We start from the raw sequence: 26,122 nt of genomic DNA on the forward strand, positions 1-26,122 counted from the left end.
TTTGCACAGAATGAGATGAAATGGATGGGTTATGCCATGACTCAACATAAGTAGTATCCATATTGATAAGATCACAGATCTCATGCAGAGAGAGCTACATGAAGACAGACATCATGTCCAGGCCCACGGATAAACTATTCCTACTTTCCTCTGCTTCAGTCAGAGTACATTAGGATTCTTGGGTTTCCTTCTGGATGACACGTTTAAATGGACTTCAACGAAATGTAATGTCCAGAAGAGGATGACCAGAATGATGAAGGGTCTTGAGATCATGGTACATGAAGATTGGTTGAAGGAATCATCATGGACAATTATCCAGGCCAGAAGAAGACTTCAAGAGAGATATGATGGCTGTCTTCAAGTTTTTAGTCAGCAGTCTTGTGGAAGAAACTTTAGACATTATTATGTTTGACTCCAAATGGTAGACTTAGGATCATGGGTTAGAAATTATAAAGAGGAAAATTTAAGTTAAATAAGAAAACATTTCCTCACAATAAGAGCTTTTAAAAAAGGTAGAATTGGAAAGAAGACTTGGTGGGTAGTAATCAAAGTCCCCTCGCAACTACACATATACATACACACTTACTCACATCCACACATACACACAAAAACACATTCATATGGGATCTATTTACATAGAATTAGATGATTAGTTGAGTGGATTGGGACATTCTTTTTAGGTATGAGTTAAACTGGATGATCTCTAAGATTCATTCAAGTCTGAGCATCTTTGACTATAACATCAAGTATTGATATATTAAAGGAGACTCATAATTTTCTGGGAGGAATTCCCAAAGAACAATTCTAAACACAATCTGAATATTAGTAGCACGAGGAAAAAAAAGAAAGTATATAATCTTCCAACATGATGTTGCTAAAGAAACTAGTATTGATTTAAATGCATGTATTCTGATCCAGTTGCATAAAAGATAGTCCCATTACTTGTCATATCATACATATTTGAAGGGAAAAACCAGTGACTGGGATGCATAAATAGTAAAATGGCACTCAGAGGCCAAGAAATCATTCTCACTCTATTTTCATCACCAGTAACAATGCCTGACTAATTTTGGACTAGGGAAATTAAGATATATGACAAGGACTGAAAGAACATCAAAATAGGGAAATCAAAATTATTTATCATGTTATCAGAGAAAACTGACAAAAATGATAGGATCAGAGACTGAGAATGGGAAAAGACATTAGAGCACATATAAAACTAACTCCTTCATTTTTAGAGATAAGGAAACTGAGATTTATAGAGGTTAAATCACTTGACCAAAGGTTTGCAAGTAGCAATGAACAATAGAACGATTTTGAAGCTAGTCAATGTCAATTTTCCTATGGGTGAAAATTTATTACATATCAGAAGGAATAGGAAAAAAAAGTAGAAATCTTAATTAAGAAAATAAGAACTGTACATAAATACTTAGAGAGATATTATTAAAGGTGTATTATCTATCAATGGCATCTATCAATGCCATTTAAAATGTATTTAGTGCTTATTGTGGGTAGAGATTTGGGCTAGAATATGGAGGATGCACAAAGTTTTGAAAAGTTGGATCCCTGCTCTTATGGAGGTTGAACTTAGAATATGTTTTACACAATGGGATAACAAATTAAGAAGTAAAAGGACTCTTAGCAGGAATTCTGTTCAGCCTTCCTTATTTTGCCAAAAAAAGAAGCTGAAAGGTAGGGAAGAAGAAGGATATGTCCTATGTTACATTAAGTATCTGGAAAAATCTGTATCCCAAAATAATTCTTCTAATTCCATATCTAATTTCTTTTCCATTCCATCCTGGGTCTTTCTTGACCATCAGGCAGTTAGAAGGAGTTTATAGAGACAAAGTGCACAGGGGTGAGTTGAATATGAAGAGATAAAATCTAAAGAAATGTTAAAAGATGAGAAAGAAAAATGCACTGGGACAAAGCAAAAGGGAGAGGTAGAATGGGATAAATTATCTCACATAAAAGAGACAAGAAAGATGTTTTACAATGAAGGGTAAGATGGGGGAAGTAGGGGAATATTTAAACTTTATTCTCATTGAAAGGGCTCAAAGAAAGATACATTCAATTGGGTATAGAAATCCAATTTAACCTATAGAAAGTAGAAAAGGAAGGACCTAAGAAAATGGGAGTGGTGATCATAGAAGGGAAGGTGGATTTGGGGATGTAGTCAGATGCAAAATACTTTTGAACAGGTACTGGATGAAAGGAGAGGGAGGGAGAACAGAATAGGCAAGGGAGAAGAAATAGCATACACTTAGCAGTCATAACTATGGAAAACAAACTGAAGCAAGTTTCTCCGATAAATGCAAATATAGAGAGCAATAAGTCAAATTTATAAAAATAAAAGCCATTCCCCAATTGACAAATGATCAAAAATATTGCAATTTTCAGATAAAGTAATCCAAGTTATCTATAACCATATAAAAAATGCTCCAAATCATTACTAATTGAAAAATTAAAATTAAAATAATTCTGAAGTACTACACCACACTACCCCACACCTTTTTATATTGACTAATAATAAAATTGACTGATAATAATAATAGAAAAAGAAAATGACAAGTGTTTTTGAGGGGATGTGGGAAAATTGAGGTAATAATGCACTTTTGGTAGAATTGTGAACTGATTTAACCATTACGTAGAGCAATCTGGAACTATGTCCAAATAATTATTGCATCTCTTTTCTGCTGGTAAAGAAATGGAAATTGAGGATATGCTCATCAATTGTATAATAGCTGAACAATTTGTGGTACATGATTGTGATAGTATACTATTGTGATATCAGAAATGATGAGAAGTCCCTCAAAAATCTGCAATATTTTAAGATGATCAACTGGAAACGACTTTGCTATTTTCAGGAATATAATTATCCAAGAGAACTCTGAAGGACTTATGATGAAAATTGCTATCCATTCCCAGGGAAAGAACTAATGGTATCTAAAGGCAAATTATATATATATATATATATATATATATATATATATATATATATATATTACTTTCAAAAAATATAAAATAAAGAAATGATCAGCAGATGGTTTTCAGGAAAACTTGAGATACATGAAAATTGAACTGGGCAGAACTAGAAAAACACTGTACATAGTAATAGTAATACTATACAATTATCGATTTTGAAAGACTTAGCTATTTTGAGTTCCAAAGGACTTAATATAATGAAAAATTTCTATTCACTGCTAGAGAGTGAAATGATGAATCTTGAGTACAGATTGAAATATATTTCCCTCTAGCATAAATAATGAAGCAATATCAATATTAAACATATATGCACCAAGTGGTGTAGCATCTAAATTCTTAAAAGAGAAATTAAGAGAGCTGCAAGAAGAAATAGATAGCAAAACTATAATAGTGGGAGATCTCAACCTTGCACTCTCAGAATTAGATAAATCAAATCACAAAATAAATAAGAAAGAAGTCAAAGAGGTAAATAGAATACTAGAAAAGTTAGATATGATAGACCTCTGGAGAAAACGAAATGGAGACAGAAAGGAGTACACTTTCTTTTCAGCAGTTCATGGAACCTATACAAAATAGACCATATATTAGGACATAAAAACCTCAAACTCAAATGCAGTAAGGCAGAAATAGTGAATGCATCCTTTTCAGACCACGATGCAATAAAAATTACACTCAACAAAAAGCCAGGGGAAGGTAGACCAAAAAATAATTGGAAACTAAATAATCTCATACTAAAGAATGATTGGGTGAAACAGCAAATCATAGACATAATTAATAACTTCACCCAAGAAAATGACAATAATGAGACATCATATCAAAATGTGTGGGATGCAGCCAAAGCGGTAATAAGGGGAAATTTCATATCTCTAGAGGCTTACTTGCATAAAGCAGAGAAAGAGAAGGTCAACGAATTGGGCTTACAACTAAAAATGCTAGAAAAGGAACAAATTAAAACCCCCAGTCAAACACTAAACTTGAAATTCTAAAAATAAAAGGAGAGATCAACAAAATTGAAAGTAAAAAAACTATTGAATTAATTAATAAAACTAAGAGTTGGTTCTATGAAAAAAACCAACAAAATAGACAAACCCTTAGTAAATCTGATTAAAAAGGAAAGAGGAAAACAAATTGTTAGTCTTAAAATGAAAAGGGAGAACTCGCCACTAATGAAGAGGAAATTAGAGCAATAATTAGGAATTACTTTGCCCAACTTTATGGCAATAAATTCGACAACTTAAATGAAATGGAAGAATACCTTCAAAAATATAGCTTGCCCAGATTAACAGAGGAAGAAGTAAATATCCTAAACAGTCCCATCGTAGAAAAAGAAATAGAACAAGCTATTAACCAACTCCCTAAGAAAAAATCCCCAGGACCAGATGGATTTACATGTGAATTCTACCAAACATTTAAAGAACAATTAACCCCAATGCTATATAAACTATTTGAAAAATAGGGACTGAAGGAGTCCTACCAAACTCCTTTTACGACACAGACATGGTACTGATACCTAAACCAGGTAGGCTGAAAACAGAGAAAGAAAATTATAGACCAATCTCTCTAATGAACATCGATGCTAAAATCTTAAATAAAATATTAGCAAAAAGATTACAGAAAATCATCCATAGGATAATACACTAGGATCAAGTAGGATTTATACCAGGAATGCAGGGCTGGTTCAATATTAGGAAAACTATTAGCATAATTGACTATATCAATAAGCAAACGAACAAAAACCATATGATCATCTCAATAGATGCAGAAAAAGCATTTGATAAAATCCAACATCCATTCCTAATAAAAACACTTGAGAGTATAGGAATAAATGGACTTTTTCTTAAAATAGTCAGAGCATATATTTAAAACCATCAGTAAGCATCATATGCAATGGAGAAAAACTGGAATCTTTCCCAGTAAGATCTGGAGTGAAGCAAGGTTGCCCACTGTCACCATTACTATTCAATATTGTATTAGAAACACTAGCCTCGGCAATAAGATTCGAGAAAGAGATTAAAGGAATCAGAATAGGCAGTGAGGAAACCAAACTATCACTCTTTGCAGATGATATGATGGTATACTTAGAGAACCCTAGAGAGTCTACAAAAAAGCTATTAGAAATAATCCATAACTTTAGCAAAGTTGCAGGTTATAAAATAAATCCCCACAAATCCTCAGCATTTTTATACATCATCAACAAAATCCAACAGCAAGAGATACAAAGAGAAATTCCATTCAGAATAACTGTCGACAGCATAAAATATTTGGGAATCTATCTACCAAAGGAAAGTCAGGAATTATATGAGCTAAATTACAAAAAAAACTTTCCACACAAATAAAGTCAGACTTAAACAATTGGAAAAATATCAAGTGCTCCTGGATAGGTCGAGCAAATATAATAAAGATGACAATACTCCCTAAACTAATCTATTTATTTAGTGCTATACCAATCAGACTTCCAATTGGTCTGGAAATGGAAATATTTTAATGATCTAGAAAAATAACAACAAAATTCATATGGAATAATAAAAGGTCAAGAATCTCAAAAAAATTAACGAAAAAAAAAATCAAATGAAGGTGGCCTAGCTGTACCTGACCTAAAACTATATTATAAAGCAGCAGTCACCAAAACCATTTGGTATTGGCTAAGAAATAGATGAGTTGATCAGTGGAACAGGTTAGGTTCACAAGACAGAATAGTCAACTATAGCAATTTAGTGTTTGACAAACCCAAAGATCCTCACTTTGGGGATAAGAATTCATTATTTGACAAAAACTGCTGGGATAACTGGAAATTAGTATGGCAGAAATTAGGCATGGACCCACACTTAACACCGTATACCAAGATAAGATCAAAATGGGTCCATTATTTAGACATAAAGAACGAGATTATAAACAAATTGGAGGAACATAGGATAGTTTATCTCTCAGACTTGTGGAGGAGGAAGAAATTTGTGACTAAAGATGAACTAGAGACCATTATTGATCACAAAATCGAAAATTTTGATTACATCAAATTAAAAAGCTTCTGTACAAACAACACTAATGTAAACAAAATTAGAAGGGAAGCAACAAACTGGGAAAACATCTTCACAGTTAAAGGTTCTGATAAAGGCCTCATTTCCAAAATATATAGAGAGCTGACTAATTTATAAGAAACCAAGCCATTCTCCAACTGATAAATGGTCAAAGGATATGAACAGACAATTTTCAGATGATGAAATTAAAATCATTACCACTCATATGAAAGTGTTCCAAATCATTATTAATCAAAGAAATGCAAATTAAGACAACTCTGAGATACCACTACACACCTGTCAGATTGGCTAAGATGACAGGAAAAAATAATGATGAGTGTTGGAGGGGATGTGGGAAAACTGGGACACTGATACATTGTTGGTGGAGCTGTGAACGAATCCAACCATTCTGGAGAGCAATCTGGAATTATGCCCAAAAAGTTATCAAACTGTGCATACCCTTTGATCCAGCAGTGTTTCTACTGGGCTTATACCCCAAGGAGATACTAAAGAAGGGAAAGGGACCTGTATGTGCCAAAATGTTTGTGGCAGCCCTGTTTGTAGTGGCTAGAATCTGGAAACTGAGTGGCTGCCCATCAATTGGAGAATGGTTGGGTAAATTGTGTTATATAAATGTTATGGAATATTATTGTTCTATAAGAAATGACCAGCAAGATGAATACAGAGAAGCTTGGAGAGAATTGCATGAACTGATGCTAAGTGAAATGAGCAGAACCAAGAGATCATTATATACGTCAACAACGATACTGTATGAAGATGTAATCTGATGGAAGTGGATTTCTTTGACAAAGAGACCTAATTCAGTCTCAATTGATCAATGATGGACAGAAGCAGCTACACCCAAAGGAAAAAAAAAAAACACTGGGAAATGAATGTAAACTGTTTGCATTATTGTTTTTCTTCCCGGGTTACTTCTACCTTCTGAATCCAATTCTCCCTGTGCAACAAGAAAACTGTTTGGATCTGCCCACATACATTGTATCTAGGATATACTAAGACATATTCAACATATATAGGACTGCTTGCCATCTAGGGGAGGGGGTGGAGGGTGGGAGGAAAAAATTGGAACAGAAGTGAGTGCAAGGGATAATGTTGTAAAAAAAAAAATTACCCAGGCATGGATTCTGTCAATAAAAAGTTAGTATAATAAAAAAAAAAGAAAAAGAAATATATTTCCCTCCACACTCTTTTCTTCTTGATTTGTATAAAATTGCTTTTGAAACATGGCTAATATGTAAATATGATTTGCATGACTTCACTTGTATAATTGTTATCATATTATTTAACATTTCAAGTGATGTATGGGAGGACCAAGAAAAAGAAAGAGAATTTTCAACTAAAAGTTTTTAAAATGTTTAAATGTTATTGGGATATATGTGTGTGTGTGTGTGTGTGTGTGTGTGTGTGTGTGTGTGTGTATGGAGAGGAAGAGAGAGAGAAAAGAAAGAGAGAAGAGAGGAGAGAGAGAGAGAGAGAGAGAGAGAGAGAGAGAGAGAGAGAGAGAGATGTATGTATGTATGTATGTATGTATGTGAGTCTTGGGTTCTGGTCTCTGTCTTTCTCTGTGGGTTTGAAAAAGTTGATTCCTGTCTCATATCTTCAGTTGAAACTAGATCATTTTTTTGGTTCTTTAGTTTGGTTATTTGGTAGTTGTTTTGTAACCTAAGATCTATGAAACACCACACGCACACACACACACACACACATTCATGTAAACAGAGATACCCGTGTAATACACATACACACAAATAACCATGTACATATATATGCATATATATATATACATATATGTATAATATTTATAATAAATACATGTTTTGCATTACACTTAGGTATCTTTATAATCCCTTGTATTTTATTTTACTCATGTAAAAACATTCTTCTAAGAAGGGGTTTAAATGCTTCACCAAACTGCAAAAGACATTCACGACACACAAAAGCTCAGAATCCCTAAACTAGATGATTCTTTCAGGGTTTTGAACACCAACACTCAATGACAGACTAGGACAGGTGATAGATAGATTAAGGTCTGTTTTGCATGCACAGGTCATCCCTAGCCATCCAGCACCTAGAACTCTGAATTATATCTTCAGGATTCACTTGCCGCTTTTCTATAATTTAATAATAATAGCTTCTGAGTATATGGGTATGCTTCCAAGCCATGTCAGGAAGGCTTCTCTGTTGTCAACCCTGTGAGGTCATTTGGGTAGCATTATTATCTTTATTTTACAGTTGAGCGTGTCCCTTAGAATCCAACCTTCAGCTTTGTGGTGTCGGTTCTTGTGCATTGTTCACTAAATCACAGTGCTCTTCATTTTGAAAAGTGAATAAACTTTGTCAATGTAAAGAAACATTCCCTGATCCTTGTGTAAAATTCAATACAATTCAATCAACCCAGGTTAAGTCACCCAGGCATGTCCTGGGGTTATAAAGACAAAAAAGCAAACATAGTTTGCTCTCCAGGTATTTATGTTCTATTAGATCCTTTAGCCATTTAAAAACCTCAAAGTCTCAATGCATTTGTCATGCAAATCAGAAAAGGCATTTGGTACCAACCTTATAGAAGAACTAAAACCATTTTTCTAAATGAAAAAGAATTAGATTATAGTAATTACTAATATAAATACTACATCTTTAAAAGTGCTTACCTCTGGAATTTTTATAAAATAAACATATAATTGTCACTCGCTTTTAGGAATGAAGAAGTTCAAACAAAGAATTACCTTCTCAAGGTCATGTGTTTAGTAATTAGCATAATTAGGACTTCAGCCCAGAATTCCTCGCTCCTACGCTTTCTCATACATCAACAGAAGCCCAAGCCTATCCCTTCTCTACCTTTTATCCTCAGGACAATGAGGCAGCATTGAAAACCACCAAACCTCCTCACCTGGATGGGAATGCTAAGGGCCTTTCAATGCAGAGAACCCCGACTAGAAGAGAAGACATGTAATAAACTCCTAGAATGACCATTTTCCATGTTAGCAGTGGAGTCACTGAGCTGTGACTCTCTTACCCTTTCCTAATGACAGCTGACTCATCTCCTAGGCCCAGATTCGGGGCTCTATTTATGGGCAACAAAAATGTATATGTATGCCGAGCTAACAAGTCAGTGTTGGAATTATTCTTGGTTTTTGGCTTGTTGCCGTCATCCTAACAGCTGCACTATGATGGATGCTGCGTTTAAAATGTTTTTACCAGGTTGCTTGTGAACGATACACTATAAAATTTAAACAGAAGCCTTAGGAGTCCAAAGCAAGCTATTAAATACTCACTTCAGTGATGATGATGGTGATGATGATTATGATACTAATATTTGTAATAATTTGTAATAATCGTGACTGACACACAAAACACTGTATTGTTCCAAAATAATTTAAATTAGGAAAAAAGTATATATATAAATAGATGTGTGTGTATATGTATATATATGTGTATACATATAAATACATACACATGCACATAAATATAATCATTAACTTAATCCTTACAATCCTATGTGCAAGCAAAATATGTTTATGTTTGTATATGCAACATGCATGCATGTTGTATGAACATGCATATATATATGTATATATATATATATATATATACACACAATGGATTGTGTATCAGTGTGTATGTGCATGTGCATATGTATGTTTCTGAATATGTATACACATAATTAAATAGATGAACCAATACCCAAACTCTAAATTCAGTGCTTTTTCCTCCATATAACCAACTTATAATTAGGACCTACTTCCTGCTCCAGTGGGAGTCGGCCTAATGGCAAAGTAGTGAATTCTTTTCCTAAGGTGTGCTCTAAGAGATTTCCAGGAGCATTACTAAAAGCTTCTAATTGACCCTTGAGGACACATTAGAGACTGCAGCATGAGAATTCACATAACGATTTACCCAGGCCAGGCCAAAACACTGCAGAATCTGAAATCCCCAAGGGCGGAGGGGTACAATAGAATCTCAACATCATAAAATTAGAGCAAAGGGGAATCAGGGTCTTCATATAATACACTTCTGATTTACAGCTAAGGAAAATTAAGCTGGAGAGGGTAATGTAAAAAAAGAAATGGCAGAGACAAGGTTTGAAAGCAGGATTTTTTGTTTGTTTTTGTGTTTCTCCAAATCCAGCGCTCTTCCCAATATGGCCTGATTTTCTTTCTGTATACAGGATAATTTGCCTGATGAGGGAACTGAGGCAAAGCCAGTTCAAGGGCTTGCCCAAGATCACACATTTAGTAAGTATCTGCAGCTGTAGTTGAACTTGGGAAGCTGACTTTTCCTAAGCCAGACCTAGAGCTCTGTGTGCTACAGTGCCCCTATCTATTGAGATAGTACCTCATACATGGGCCCCTGCTTCCAAACCCACTTTCTATTTTTCTGGCCTCATTCCCTCAACATTTCTTTCTTTTTTTTTTTTGTAAATGTCCTTATTTTTAATTTCATAAGAGAGTATAACAATAATTATGTACTATTAGTGTTGCTTCTTTAATTTTTTTAAACTTTTTATCCCCCAATTAAACATCCCTTAACAATTTCCTGATTGTCCTTCGGAAATTATTCTCAAAAGAAAAGGGAAAACCACAAAAGGAGGGCCAGTCCAAAAAATTCTCAAACTAGGGTCCTTCTGGAAAAATTTTTTTTCCAGTTCCAAAGCACCAACCAACAACAGGGGCATACAAAATATATTCACTCAAAACAAAGACCAGCAAAGCTTTCATTTTTTTAGACAAATATTGGGGTACCAACAAACAGCCCTACAACTAAAATACAAACCAAAAAACAAGGCAAAAACTGCTTTCATTTTCTTTGGATTTGGACAAATAAGGTGAATGTGACCTAATCAACACAGCAAACTGACAACTGGAGACAGTCCACCAACCAAAAATCCATGAGGCAAAGCTGAAATATTTTCTGAGTCTATTCAGCCTGACCCTTTCCTTCCCAAACAAAATATGCCATATTCACTTCCTTCACTTATACAAAATGTCCCCAAAGTCTTAGTGCAATGATGTTACTAAATCTTTAGATTTGAGAGATGTTATTTGAAGAGATGTGGGTCTCTGTCACCACTATTGTCCTTATGTATCTGGACTCTACTTTCCATCCTATCACTGTCTTCTAAAAACTCTACAGAGTGATTTTGAAGTTGTCTGTCCGTTGAAACTAATCTCCATCATACAGTGGGAAGAACGCCTGATCTGGAGGCAGAAGAGCTGAGTTCCACTCCTACTTCTGCAGTTTGTTACCTGTGGGGCTCAGGTACTTCACTAGCTCGCTCTGTAATTCAGTTCTTTGTCTCTAAGGGAAGAAGGTAGAGAGACAGCTCCCCCAAAGTCTCCTGTGGCTCCAAATGGACGCCTCATCTCTTGGTCACAAAATCGACTCGTCTTTTCCAAGTCCTCACCATTCGTGACCCCTCTAGACTCATGGCACAAGTGTCCACGTTCTGCTCCTGCATTTCCTTGCTGCTTTTGCTCATTCCCACTCTCTAGGGTCTCAGTCTCCTCTACAAACCCTTTGGACTCTGTCCCCGGTCTTTTTATTCCTTCTCCTCTCTTCCCTCACTTGGTGACTGTATCAGCTTTCTCGGCTTTAATGGTCATTTCTCCAGAGATGATTCCTGCATTTACTTATCCTGAGTAGGAAAAGAAAGGAAAGAATAATCCCTAGCAAAAGGTCCAATCAATTCTAACCATTCTTGTCTCCAAAAGACAACCTCCATGCTATGTATATGTTATCATGGAAAGAGTGCTAAACGCGGAATCAAGAGAGATCTGAATGCAAATTCTGACTTTAAAATCCATGAGTCTGAAAGCTCCGAACATATTTTGCAATATTTATTTAAGAACAATAATACCTCTCATACTTGCTTTGGGACATTATTATGAGAAGCAAATAACAAAGTAGAGTAAAATGCTTTTCTTTAAAAGGATTATGTTAATTATGTTAATCACTTGTAATTATGGAAAGGACTAATCATTTATTAAGCATATACTATGTACCAGTACTTGGTACCATTAAGCACTTTGTAATTGTAATCTCCTCTGATTCTCCTAACAACTTTGGGACATCTGGGCTATTATGATGATTATTTTTCAGGTGATAAAACTGAGCTAGACAGGGGTTATGTGATCTGCCCAGCATCACACAGCTAACAAGAGCTTAAAGTCAAATTTGAACTCATACCTCCCTATCTTCAGATCCAGTGTTCTAACCACTGTGCAATTTTGCTGAATTAAGAATTCAATGCAAGGGCTAGAACATTAGCTGTTTGAATTTATGGTAACCTTCTTATGTCTTCAGATGACTGGAAGAACTATAAAGTAAAAATAGTTAGCATTTACATAGTACTTCAAGGTTTTCAAATATATGCATATATATATTTGTATATGGATGTGTGTGCATATATAATTGCATGTATGCTTGTATAAATGTGTCTATGTAATCTCTGCTAAGTTTTCTCTGTTGGGCAACTGTTCTGGGCACTGTCAAAAAGACTCTTTCTTAGTTCTTTTGTACAAACGATATCCTAAATTGCCAATGTGGCTTTATTGGAACACCTCTGTTTCCTATTATGCTCAGCTTGTGAAATTGGTAGAACATGAAGACAGGATAGATTGCTTATGAGCAAGACAATCATCATGATTGTCCAGACTTTTTTCTTGGTTTTTTTTTTCCCCCTAAGGTGATTGTTTTGTTTTATTTCTTCGTCATTCAACCAGCATGAGGTTGAAGGGAAAGAGAAAGGAAAGAATAATGTCCTTTAACATCCTTCTTCTTGCTTATGGAGTATCGATTATAGCTGAACATTATTGCTGTCCTACCTTTTATCTGTAGCTTTTATTGCTAAATCATTATTATTAGACAATTACTTTAATGAATGTTATTATGACCAAGCCATTTTGAAATTTTGGTACACCAAGAACCATTCGCTTCAACTTGGGATAAAAAGAATTCTTTAATGATACCTTTTTGTCTTTAAGAAGCCATTAAACAGAATTTAAGAAGGCAATTTCTTTGTTAAGTAACTCCTTTCAAACTCCAAGTATCCAAACTCTTTACAAAGTAATTAGTCTGATAATAGCAGTTCACTTACTCTGACTATGAAAGCTGTAAACATTAAAAGCTCAAACATTTTCTCATTCAAACCTGCCTACTCAAAATCACTGAGGGGGGGGCCCTAAGAGATATCTGATCTCCTCTCCCCCATTCTTCAGCTTTTCCTTTCTGTCTGTCTTCCTCTTTCTCCATTATAGTTCCTCACCATGAACTCTTCCCCCAAGTTCCAGCTCTACCCATTATGGTTTTGGTTTATTCTCATTTGTACCCTATCCCTCCATTGATCAAAGAAGGAGGATCCCACAGGCTGTCCAAATGGACCAATAGCATTCTAGGGTACGTAGAATGGAGGAATGGAAAGGAGGCAGGTATTTGGGAGGAAACAGAGGTGGGCAGTGAGAGTCAAAGGCAAACATTTGAGAAATGGGATTTCCCCTAGAATAGCATGTTCCTTTTCCCTTATTTCCAACCAATAATTGCCATATGACTTGGTGAATTAGGGGTAAAGGACATCAAGAAAGTTATAAAAGATCAACTTCAATCTATTAATTTTTAATGATTAAATTTCAGACAAAGACAAAAAAGAATAAGAAGTAGCAAATCAACAAACACTGACCATGTGCCGGTATGGCGCTAAACACTGGATGCTTGTTGCTTGGCATTCTATGAATGTCATAAGTACAGGAATTCTTAACCTTTTATTTAATTTTATTTTAGATGGTTTACTTCTTTGGAAGTCTGGTGAAGGAAGGCTATGAAGGCCTTCTCAGAATACTGTTTAATGTTTTTAAACACTATTCAAGTATTTATTAGAAGTGGCTAGATGGCATCTTGGATGGAACATTCTGCCTGGAATGAGGAAGATCTGAGTTCAAACTGGCCTGAGACACTTTCTAACTGCAGGATCTTAGGCAAGTCATTTAACTTTTGCCTACAAAATGGGGGTCATAATAGCAGCTACTTCACAGAGCATGTGTGAAGATAAAGTGAAATTATACTTGTAAAGCACTTAGCACAGTGCCTGTTACTTCCAAGGCACTAAATAAATTTTTCTTCCCTTCTCCCCTTTCCTAAAAGCATAAAATAAGATACAGAGGCTTACAAAGGGAACCAATTACATTTAAGTAGTTATTCTGAGAAAATCAAAACAAGGTCGGAGACAAGAACCTCAGATCACTACAGAACACTAATAGCTCACATTTCCAGGATACCTCATGATTTTAAAATTCCTTTCCTCAAACATTACTGTAATGTCAGAGAAACAGGCAAGGCAGAGGCTGGTTTTTAATCTTGAGTTAGGCTAGCAGACCAGGATGGGACTCGTGGCCAAAATCTTCCGGCCCTAAGAGACTAAAGTCAGGAATCTATATAGCTATAGAGTTTGCAAATAGCTTATAGGGGAAACAAAGGCAGATTTGGGGGGGGGAGACACTGGGTGAGTGGACAAGCCATCATTCCAGGAAAGGATCATAACTTAGTCCTGACAGGATGGGAGTCAAAATAAGAAGGTCGGGGCAGGAGGCAGGAAGGCAAGGGACAATACTCAGATGGAGAGGGAGTCATCCAAGATAATGCCCCTGGAGTTTATGACACAATGGAATGTAAAGTGACATAAGAGCTCCAAGGTTTTTCCTGACTCAGTTCTTCTAGTCCTAATGGCAAGGGAAAAGTGTGGGGGGGAGCTATAATAATTTTGTCCAAGGCATAGCAATTCAGGATTTAACATTACCACTTTGCCTTGTTAATAATAAAGATATTAGAAGCTGACAATATATGTGTGTGAGATTCCAGGTTTTTGAATTCTGAGACAACTCTTTATTTCTTCCCTTTTGATGTTAAACTATTGCGCTTTTAATCAAAGTGGCAGGGACTTCCAGTGATCACCTAATTCAACGCACCTGAGTGATGACTCTGAACATGATGGGAAATAGACATTTAATTGGACCATTAGGTAAATATTCCCTTGCTCATTACTGATTGAAGCCTTAGTTCAGCTTTTCATCTTGGGTGACTACGATCCATGACCTAGAGGGATGCTCTAGTCCATTGAATTCTTCTGGGTCTCTTAATATCTTGGTAGTGCAAATACAGCAAGAGGCTATCCTTTTTTCCTCCCTTTCATTTCATGATTAACCTATCTCTTGTAAATGGTTCTACATGCCAAATATCTTGATTCAATTCAAATTCACATTTTTGGTCACCTACTATGTGCAGATCACAGTGTTAAATGCTAGACAGGAACAGGGGAATTTAAAATAAGGGTGAATTAAGGGGAAAATATAGGTTCAGACTTGACCAAGTTCAGCCTCAGCTGCCAACAGGATATTCTAGTAGAGAGGTGGCCTAGTGACTGGAGGAAAAAAGCAGCATCACTGGGGCTCAGTACATATGGGGATTTCAAAATAAGCCATATAAAGGTTATAATCTAATACCTGGAGACAGAGACAGACAGACAGAGGGGGAGAGACAGATACAGACAGACAGAAAGAGGGAGAGAGAGAGAGAGAGAGGGAGGGAGGGAAAAAGGAAGAGACAAGGGAAATGGGAGAAAAGAGGAGGGAGAGACAAAGAGAAAGTCAGAGACAGACAGACAGAGAATGACATACACAGAGACAGAAATAGAGACTGAGACAGAGCTCATCCTTAAGCTAAGGAATATATTGCTACTTAAAACTTTAGAAATCAATGATGATCCAGCAGAGGAAAGTAATATTGGCGGCTAGGCTGAGAACCAAGAGAAATATTTGTCATGGAAATGAAGGAAGGAATGAAGTTACCCTATCACAAGCTGAAGAGAGTAAAGAAAATATAGGGGAGGGAGGGAGGGGAAAGAAGGGAAAATTTGGAACAAGAAGTATTGCAAGGATCAATGTTGAAAAACTAGCCATGCATATGATTTGTAAATAAAAAGCTTAAAAAAATGGAAATTAAAAAAATAAACACAAAAAAAGATTGTTAGTAGCCTCTGAGAGAGAAAACTCTCAGGATCCCCATTGTGAGTGATTAAAAAATTACTGAATAACAAGGAAAGTTTATAAGAATATGTATATGTCACTTTTTAGAAAGTTGGCTGGGAAATGGAGGAAAGATGAGCATGAGGGGATGGCATGTTCAAAGGAAAGCTTTTTATTGATGGGAAATAAAGGGCTTGTAGATGGGAACTTCGATTATTACCTCATTTGAAACCCATATTAATGTCATTCTTCCAATTGTCCCCAAACAAATTACCTCCTACAATAAAATCTGGAATTTGCAAAAAATTGGGAAGACAGAAAGACAACAAAGAGTGAACTTGTACAACAGATTGTTCAACAGTCTCTTTTAACAATTTGCTTTATTTAGCTATGATTGTGATTGCTGTTTTATTGTCGTCTGTAGTAGTACATTCATTGAAAATAAAATTAATAACAACCCTTATTGATCAAGATGTTAGAGATGGTATCCTTGCTAGTTAGCTAATCAAAGGAGTGATTGCTTTAAGTATAAAAACTATACAGTTACCCTTGACCACTGTTGGAATGGGCAAATAAGGAGTGAAGAAATCTTAATCTAAGATGCAAATGGAATTTCTTGCCTTGGTCTACCAGTCAATAAAATAGGTTATTTAAGAAGCCTGGAAGAGATACTGCCAATATATACCAAATCACTTTTCAAAAGAAGCTATGCAAAGTTACACAGTAACTCTCTGCAGATTGCAGGGGAGATTCTGCTTTCATAGGATTACAGGATCTAGAATTGGAAGATATTTTAGAGCTTATAACATCATAGATTTAAAAGAGGAAGCAACTTTAGAGGTCATCTAATTAGACCTTCTCCTCTTTTATAGGTGAAGGAAGAGAGACACAGAGAGAAGTAACTCATCCACTCCATGCCAATTAGTCAGGAATCAAATACAAGTTAAATAGTGGTTAAAGTGCAGACAAGGTTTTAAGTAGAACTGAGTTTGAATCCTGCTCAGAATTTATTTGCTATGTAACCCTAATATTAATTGTCAGTTAGTCATTTCAAGCATGGACAACTCTTCATGACTCCATGGGGGGTTTTCTTGGCAAAGACACTGGGGTGGTTTGTCATCTGCTTCTCTAGTTCATTTTACAGATGGGGAATGAAAAGTTCAGTGGCAAGACAGAGATTAGGATGACCGGTGATGACCCAGGATGCATTGGATGATCTTGGTCTTCTAAATTAAGAATTTTCTCAGGTCTCTTTTTCTAAAGTCATACCCAATCAACCCAAGTTTATCATTTAATCAAGATTCTAAAAACATTGTCCTTCCTCAGGGCATTTACTGCTTGCCTCACAATTCCTACCTTCACCTTAGTAGACTCCAACATGCACATTAAGACATGCTTGAATACCTTATTTTTCCAGTTCTTAACTATATTCAATTCTCATAACTTGGTTCTCGACTTCACCTCAGCTAGATACAAATATGGCCATTCCCTTCATCTTACCTTTATTTACCCTGTGAAAAATATTACACTTCCATGTTCAGAAACACAGAAATAGCTTTATGAGCTAACTTTTAGCACTCCATCTTTCCTTTTAAGTGATCCTGTTCTTAATCTTTGCCATGTCTTCCAATCCCTCCCTCTCTCTCTTGTACTGGATGCCCTCTGCCTCCTTGCCAATCTTGGACACTTGGTGAAAAAGTTCAAACATGCACTATCTTTAAAATTTAAGTCACCAGCCCTATCAAAGATCATTTCTTGTCAAACTTACATTACCCCAGTATCCATTGCCTTCTTTTCAATTCCCATACAGCGCAACAGAGCTGGAGAATGTCATAAAGCTTTGCTCACAGGTTCCACTATGGACACGTTACATGATCTTAACAGCCTTCTCACTGAAGGAAAGTAATCACTTCATCCCCTTCCTAGTCTATTTGCTATTCCATCTATCGCACAGTTGTTTCCAAATTTTTCATCTCTCCAAAAACCTCCCATGGAACCCCTCGTACACTCCTAGATGAGAACTTCAGTTTATACTTCACTGAAGAAGTCAGGGCCATTTGCACAGCTCTCCCTCTTCTACCTGCTGTCTCTTGTCACCTCCCAAATCTCTGTTTCCCAATTGTCATCTTCCACCTCTGTCTTACATAAAGACCCATCCTTTCCCCTCCCCCGATATTCTATGTAACCCCATCCTCACTGCTTTCTCACTGATCTTCAATCTCTACTTAGTAGCTGTTTTCCTACTCCCTACCAACATGTTTGTGTCTCCCTACCCTGGAAATAATTTAAACTCTTTGTAGCAGGCTCACAAATTACTGACCCATATTTCTTCCCCCATTCTCCTATCTAGAGTCATCTATACTAGCGGCTCCTATTCCTCCTTTCCCTTACTTCTGACATCCAGCATCTCACTTGATCATTTAAGTGAAACAGCTTTTTCCAAAGTTACTATTGATTTAGTAATGGCCAAATCAAGCAGCCTTTTCTCAGTGCTCATCCTCCTAGACTTCTATGCAGTCGTTGATGGTGTCAATCACCGTTTGCTTTAAACACTCTATTCTCCCAATTTTATGGCATTATTTTCTCCTGGTTCTTATATTATCTACTCATTCCTTGGTCTCTTTTGTAGAATCTTTTTTTTTTTCAATTCTGCAGGATTATATTAGTAAGTATACTAAAAAGCATTCATTATATTAACAAAAACCATTTTATTAGCAACAGCAGGCCAAGAAACAATGTCATATGGAGGGAAGGACATTCAGTTCAAAATTAGAAGAAATAGGAAAGAAATCTTAATTTTGTCCTTGTAACTAATTTGACTCTGGGCAAGGTAACTAACTCTCTTTTTTTCCAGCATTTTCTTGCTTTAAATGGGACTAATAATATTCTTATTGATTGCTTCAAGAGGTGATTGCAAGGGAGTATTTTTTTAGTAGAAAGTGCTATGTAAATGGAAGTTATCCACATGGGTGAAGCAGAAATAAGAAAACAATTGGGGATTCTTCAAAGAGGCAGTGGAACAGCAGAGCTGCAGCTTAAGAATCTACTCTTTTTTCCCCCTTCTCAGTGAAAAAGAAAATAGGTTTTTCCCTTTTCCTAATCAGTTCTTCAATATTTATAAAACAAAAACCTCATCTTGCTGCCAAAATATCCGTGAGCCAAAAATCTATTGTTCTTTGTTGTTCTTTGCATATCTGTGTGCCTCTGCCAGGAACACTTAATAGCTTCCGATCGTAAAAGTTCACAAGGAACGCCAGGGCTTCCATGTACCACCTCAATGATATACAGTCATATAGCTATCCTTGAAAAACAATAGGCCTTACTAATATTGAACTAGATTTTCAAGCCTAGAGAGTAAATGGAGACCTTATATATCAACACAGGTTGCTATTTTTCAAAGATCTTTAATATGCATTAGCTTCCTGATCCTCTCATCATTATATTGGTCAGCAAAGGGCAGAGAATGGATATAGTTATTGCCACTTAGCAGATAGATAAAAAGATATCCTAGGGATTCTGCCTTAAGGGAGTTATTTCCCTGGGGACCCAAAGTCATTCCACAAATATTCCTTCAGTAACTACTGAACAGTAACTATACAGAGAGGACAATCAGGGGCTCTTCAGAAAAAGAAGTTATTCTATTTTGAAGGAGTTTGGGAGAAAATATACTCAATTTATAATCAGAACAATTAGATCTGAGGCCTGGCTTTGCTCTCCCTTGTGTGACCATGTCCAAGTTATCTGAGCCTTCTGTAAAATGACAAATTCAGAGCAGATGATCTTCAGGATCATTTTTAGTTCTAAGCTACCTGATCATAGTAGGGGAGATAATATGCGCACTTAATGGTTACATACAAGAATATGGTCACTCTGGACTAAAAAAAATAGTCAGAAAACACCTCACTATAAAGAAATATGTGTATAGGTGGAAGGCCATCATCTTTATATAGGGTACCGCCAGCATCATCTACTGGCAAGTGTTGGATTTAAATTCTGGAAGACCTACATTCAACTTTTGTCTCTAGCTATGTAACCCAAGTCTCAGTTTGCCCAATTATAAAATGGATACACTAATACCTATATTGCCTACCTTCTAGGATTGCTGTGGAGCTTGAATAGAATATTGTTCATGAAATGAGTTTACACTGTTTTAGAGTGCTTTACAAATCTCAGTTATTAATATTCTTTCCAAGTGAGTGAACACTCCATTGCTATAATAGCTCCAAATGCACAAATAACTATGATATAAACCAGAAGGGTCAACACTCCATTGCTATAATGGCTCCAAATGCACCAATAGCTATGATATAAACTAGATGGTAACGTACGCTACAAAGTGATTTTTAAGAAAATTCAGGGTCATACACGTGGCTGACCAATAAAACGAACCTGCTTTAAAAATACAGTTCTTCTAGTTTTCTGTTATTATTAAAGCCATGGTCACAGACTCTGAGGTGCCAAATGGAACACAGCTTTGGATCGCATTTCTGGAGTAAGACTGTTCAGGAATCAATCATTTTGTTTTCCCAAAAGAAAGATATCTCCAAAGAGCTAACTACAGCCACCCACTCAAAGATGGAACATAATTCTTGAAGTAGCTTCAGCAAGAACAGACAAACACAGTGCTTCTTCTTGGTCAAACAACTGCAATTGAAAATTTTAATGTCAGCTCTGAGCATCTGAGAGTTTGTCTGCTATTTTTCCCCGGGCCAAGTTCCCAGTCCCAAAGGCCTAGAAATGGCTAACTTGACTACCAAAGACATCGCATAACTTTGGTGCCACGGGAATATTCACAATACAAAACCCAAAGCTCATGGCTTAGCTGGAAATAATTATTCTTTACTGTCCAGTCTACATTATTCTATAATGCATCAGAGAACTTGACCTATAAAAGTGTCCCCAAGAGCAAAATAGATTTACAGTAAAAGAACAAGATGTTGCAGTCAGGAAAACAATGAACCCAGTTCCCAGAGTTATGGGCAGACTAGAAGTGCCACGTCAGACATTTCCCCTGCACGGTAGGAATGAGCTTGAAAGAAACAACTTTCATAAGACAATGAGAGTCTGTGGGCAAGAACTGGATTCAGGCACAGATACCTGGGTTCTGATTCTAGTTCCCCCAATTATTCCATGTAAAAATTTGAACAAGTCACTTTTTTCTCAATCTGTTTCCTCCTGTGTAAAATGAGATTGGATCTGATGATCTCCAACTAACTTTGTCATTTGAAATTTTTTAAAAGTGTGTAAAATCTGCTCATTCTCAGAGTCATTTCTAGAATCTGGCAAATTAACTTCAATAAACATGTATTACAAACTTACTAGATTAAAGCTGTTCTATCGAGTATCGAAGTGAGTGAAAGTTTCTGCTCTCAGGGAGCATAAAAGGTAGGAACTGGAGAACAGCAACCAAATAAACTGTCTTCATTGGGAGGAAGAGAGCTAATGGAGGACAACTGTATTGAAGAAAGAAGAAGCTGGGGGAGGGGAGGGCAGGCAGAGAATGTGACATCACTATGTCCAAGAATCTGATTGTGTTGCCCTGGGAACTTGCCATCCTGACAAAGAGAATTCATTCATAACTTAGAAGGTAAGTCTTGGGTAGTGGACTGAAGTTCGCAGAAATCAATGAACTTAGCCATGGCCATAAATCTAGTTAGAGGAAGGAATGGGATCCAGCTCTTTCAATTATAAGCCCAGCTTTCTAAGACACAATTTAGAGTCAAAACACAATAACTCCCATTTAGATGGTATTCAAGAGTTATCAAATTCATAACATAATTTCTCATGTGACCTTCACAACAATCCTATAACAGGTATTATCGTTATTATATTTTTCATTTTACAGTTCAGGAACCTGAGGCTTAGTCAATTTAAGTTACTTTGTCCACGATCACATAACTAGCAAATATCAAGTACAGAATTTGAACTCAGGTCCTTCAACTCCAGGTACAAACTCTAAATATCATTATAAATTACTTCCCAAAATAAAGGAGCGCTAAGTACTTGGTAACTTGAAAAGAAAATTCTAAAAACCAGGGGATCAGAATAAACTTGGCAAGGTATATGGCAACTTGATTGAACTTTGATAGAAGTTAAGTGTCCTAAGAGATGAAAGGTTATTTTTTGTTTGTTTGTTTGTTTTTAAAGCACATCTCAGTCATAGAGGTCAAACTTTTTGAAGACTTGGAAATGGGAAATGGATTGTGAGGTTTGGTGAAGAACAAATAGACTAATTAATTAGAACATAGAAATATGAGGAGCTCTATAAGAAATAATCCTAGAAAGGTAGAAGTAAGACTAAAGAACTTTAAAATCTATGTGGAGGAGAGTGCACTTATTAAGAGACAATCAAAGAAAGGACTAATCTGTTAGACTTGGCATTATTATTTTGAAGCAAATTAATAAGGAAAACAAAAGATGGGCATTTTCAATTTGGGATGGGATATGGAAGGAGTTACAACAGCATGCTGTAGATTGAGCTGGGAAGTATTCTGAGCATTTTGGAGAAGAATTTGAATTTATAAGAAAGTGACTAAAATATACATACCCTTAGACCACCAAATGCTAAATGGCTATAAAGCACATAGAGAATCCTAGGGATTATTCTCATGTAAGTAAAACTAGGCAGTTCTTATTTACAATCCCAGCTCCTCAGAGCCCCACCAATGTTCTCCCAATCAAAAATTATCATTAAAGAACACAGTGATCACTTAGTCATGAAACATTTGCCAACAAAATGGTAAACCGATATAACAATAAAAAGCCATAACGTAACATGTGCCTTTATAAACTCGGGTCACATTCTTCCACCAATGTACACATTCGCTGCCAGAGAGAAAGGAGACAGACTTATAGGCATTTACTAGTGAGGAAGAGAAATCCAGAGAGTTGTGTGCCTGACGTAAGTCTGAACTGAAGGCCTTGTTGATCTTGTTCTCCTAAGGAAACAGTTTAAACCATCCATCAGTATGATGGAGAGTCTGGATTTCTCTGCCCTCTCACAGGAAGAGCCTGCTATATTCACACTGCTAAAGCAATTATATTTTTAATATTTTTAAATATTTTTAATTTATGGAATAAAACAAGTATTTCTATATTAAAAAGATGACTGTACATGAAATCATAAATCTACTATGTATAATTTGCCCTTCCTTTTAAATATACAAGAAAATTACCATGTAAATTTCCTTTTTTTCCCTTCCCTCCCCTGTTCTAGAGAGGACCACCATGGAATTTCCATGCTAGACACAAATGTGTATGTGGGTGTGTGTATACACAAATTAGTATATACTTGTGAATATGTGTATATGTGTGTGTATATAAATATATATATTTACATATCATTCTCTATATTTTTATTTATCATATTTTTCCTCTGGATGAAGATAGTGTCTTTCTTCATATGTCCTATGTGTTTTGTCCTTTATAACTAATTTGGTTATTTATCATAGTCAAATTAACTTATTTCCTCAAAGCCGTTCTTTAAAAGATATTGCTGCTCTTCTAATAAAAAGAAGAAGAATCCTAACAATAAGATCTGAAATTTTTCATAGGTATACTCACTTGACTGCATACTGAGTCAGTGATCTTCCAATGATGCAATTTTCCAGCAAAAAGTAATTCTATTAAGTTTTAAATCTGAAAAGAGATTTAGGCCTATAATCTGCCTGTGAGAGTTTAACTCTTCTTGAGCCTCGGAGAACAGTATAAACGAGCCTTTGAAAAGTTTTCTCAGGCTATAAATAGCATCAGAAAGCAAGATTATTTTTCCCCTAAGATAGTTATTTAAACAACAGAGTGCTCTGGTTTTTCTAATCAATTCTCAGTCTTGGAGCTTTCCTTCAATCAGATCAGCTTCCTAAATAAAGTGTAAAACCTGGCTACATAATAATGTGTGTGTGTGTGTGTGTGTGTGTGTGTGTGTGTATACACACATATGTATGTATATATATAGTGTGTGCATATGTAAATACATAAATATATATAGACATATATAAATATATGTACACATAGGACAGAAGGGCTTCTCGAACCATATACCCCTTGCATTTCATCAGTATCATCTGCAGCATGACCTTAGCAATTCCTAAAGAAAAAAGTACCAGAAGAGAGAGAGTTTTCATCACCAGTAAATTTATAACTAGCCACAAGAATATTATGGTTTTCTCTTATATAACTGTAATGAATATTCTACCCATTTTCTCTTCTTATCCATATTTCAAAATCCATCTTGCTCAATGGCCACAAATGTTAGGTGCATCAAGCAATAATGGCAGGCTAATTGACAATGGCTACTCCATAAAGAGACTGTGTTCCTTGATACTCTGTTGGGCAGTAGTAATTATTGTAAAGGGCCCAAGGATCTTGGGTGTGAAGGCAACATGGCATTAAACTTTTAGTTCTCAGCAGCAACACCTCTAAGAAATAATTCAACATTGGGCAAACAAAGGGAAAATACAGCAATATATTTCTTAAAAATCTCTGAAACGGGCTGTTTCACAAATACGGAGAAAAGGTCATTTATGTTTCATTATAACACAGACAACCAGACCTTTGATGAAAACAATACAAATACAGCATCCAATTCTTTCTGCTCTAGTTTCCCATTCCTCCTTGTGCTAGAAATGGTCCCCTTTCACCTACCATCATTGCCTATTGAAATCCCACACTTCTTAAAGATCAACTGCAAAGCTTCTCTCTCTGGGCATCCTTTTCTGATCCCCTTTGGGGGATGTGATCTCTTCTCTCTTTGAACTCTGGGGGTGGGAACAAGAGTTCCCAGCATTCCAGTAAGCATACTGTGTGAATAAATTCTATATATGATTTGTTTCTTTCCTTATGTCTGCTTTAAGGCCAGAAACTTAGGATTATACTGATAGTACCTAGCAAAAGACCTTGTACATAATAGGATATACATGTTTGTGTGCATAACACAGACCTATATTACATATATATATATATATATATATATATATATAAATGCACATGTATGTGTATACGTATTGATGTATATACACAATATATGTATATATGTGTCCACAATGACTCTGCATGTATGTATGTACACACATATGTACACATATATGCAAATATTGATCGACTGATTGATGGTATTGAATGAACTTCACATAAGGATTTGAGAAATTGCTTGATTCTATGATAAAGGAACACAGTTCTGTTTTTGATGTCATGAATGAATTCATACAAAGAGTTTAATTTCAGAAATCATTTAGCAATCAAAAGCAGCGTAGCTCAGAGTAATGTGTCCACCGCAAGGTGAAAAGCAAGGTTTGCTAGAGACAAGCTCAAATTTCCAACTGCTGGAGTTTTCATGCTAAGAGAGGGAATAAGACTTGAACACAAAAGACTAAAATGCCCATTATTAATTATGTGAATTGGAGAGAAAGGATCACACATGTAGAAAGCAGGTTGACCATAGAGATGATCTATTCCAGCCTCAGAGCAGTTTATTTGACTTGTCTATTAAAATTCTTTGTTAAAGATTATAATCCAAAGAAACTGGGCAACAGGAACCCTGAGATACATCTTAATGGAGGTGGCGGCATAGTTAGCAGGTAAAGATAGTTCATGAATCAATAATGAGAGAGGAATGGGGAGATGAGCAGACCAGGATTAGGCATCTGAATGATCAAAAGAGGAAAGAAACAAGCTTTATCAGCCGCCTGTTATGCCTAGGGGCAGTACTAACCCTTTGCACAATATTCTCTCACAATATCTGCACAATATCTTCAAACGACTTCTCTGAGATAAGTATTATTATATTCTCCATTTTACAGGTGACAGAAAATGTTGCAAAGGTAGGAGTGTGCAAGGTGGATGTGAGGGGCAAAATGTCTACCTTAACTTCCTCATGACAGTTTAAGGGGAAGGTAATAACATTTATTTAGTACCCACTATGTGCCAGGCAGTATGCCAAGAGCTTTTTTACACATATTATCTCATTTGATAAGCACAGCAACCCTGAGAGGTAGGTGCTGCTTGGATTCCTATTTAAATTTAAGAAAACAAGCAGGGATAAAGTGATTTGCCCAGAGTTACAGGGCCAGTAAGTGTCTGAGACACCATTTGAAT

General features: G+C 36.0%; 1 long non-coding RNA gene across 1 annotated transcript in view; it reads right to left on the reverse strand.

Moving 5' to 3' along the window:
• LOC116419773 overlaps positions 1-21,492 on the reverse strand; it is an 88,862-nt gene extending 67,370 nt beyond the window's left edge. The window contains exon 1 of the long non-coding RNA XR_004230069.1: positions 21,350-21,492. This is a non-coding gene — a long non-coding RNA (uncharacterized LOC116419773). The remainder of the gene's footprint in view (positions 1-21,349) is intronic.
• Between the last annotated feature and the right edge of the window lie 4,630 nt (positions 21,493-26,122).

The sequence above is a fragment of the Sarcophilus harrisii genome, chromosome 6 (assembly GCF_902635505.1).
Source record: "Sarcophilus harrisii chromosome 6, mSarHar1.11, whole genome shotgun sequence".
NCBI classification, from domain to species: domain Eukaryota; kingdom Metazoa; phylum Chordata; class Mammalia; order Dasyuromorphia; family Dasyuridae; genus Sarcophilus; species Sarcophilus harrisii.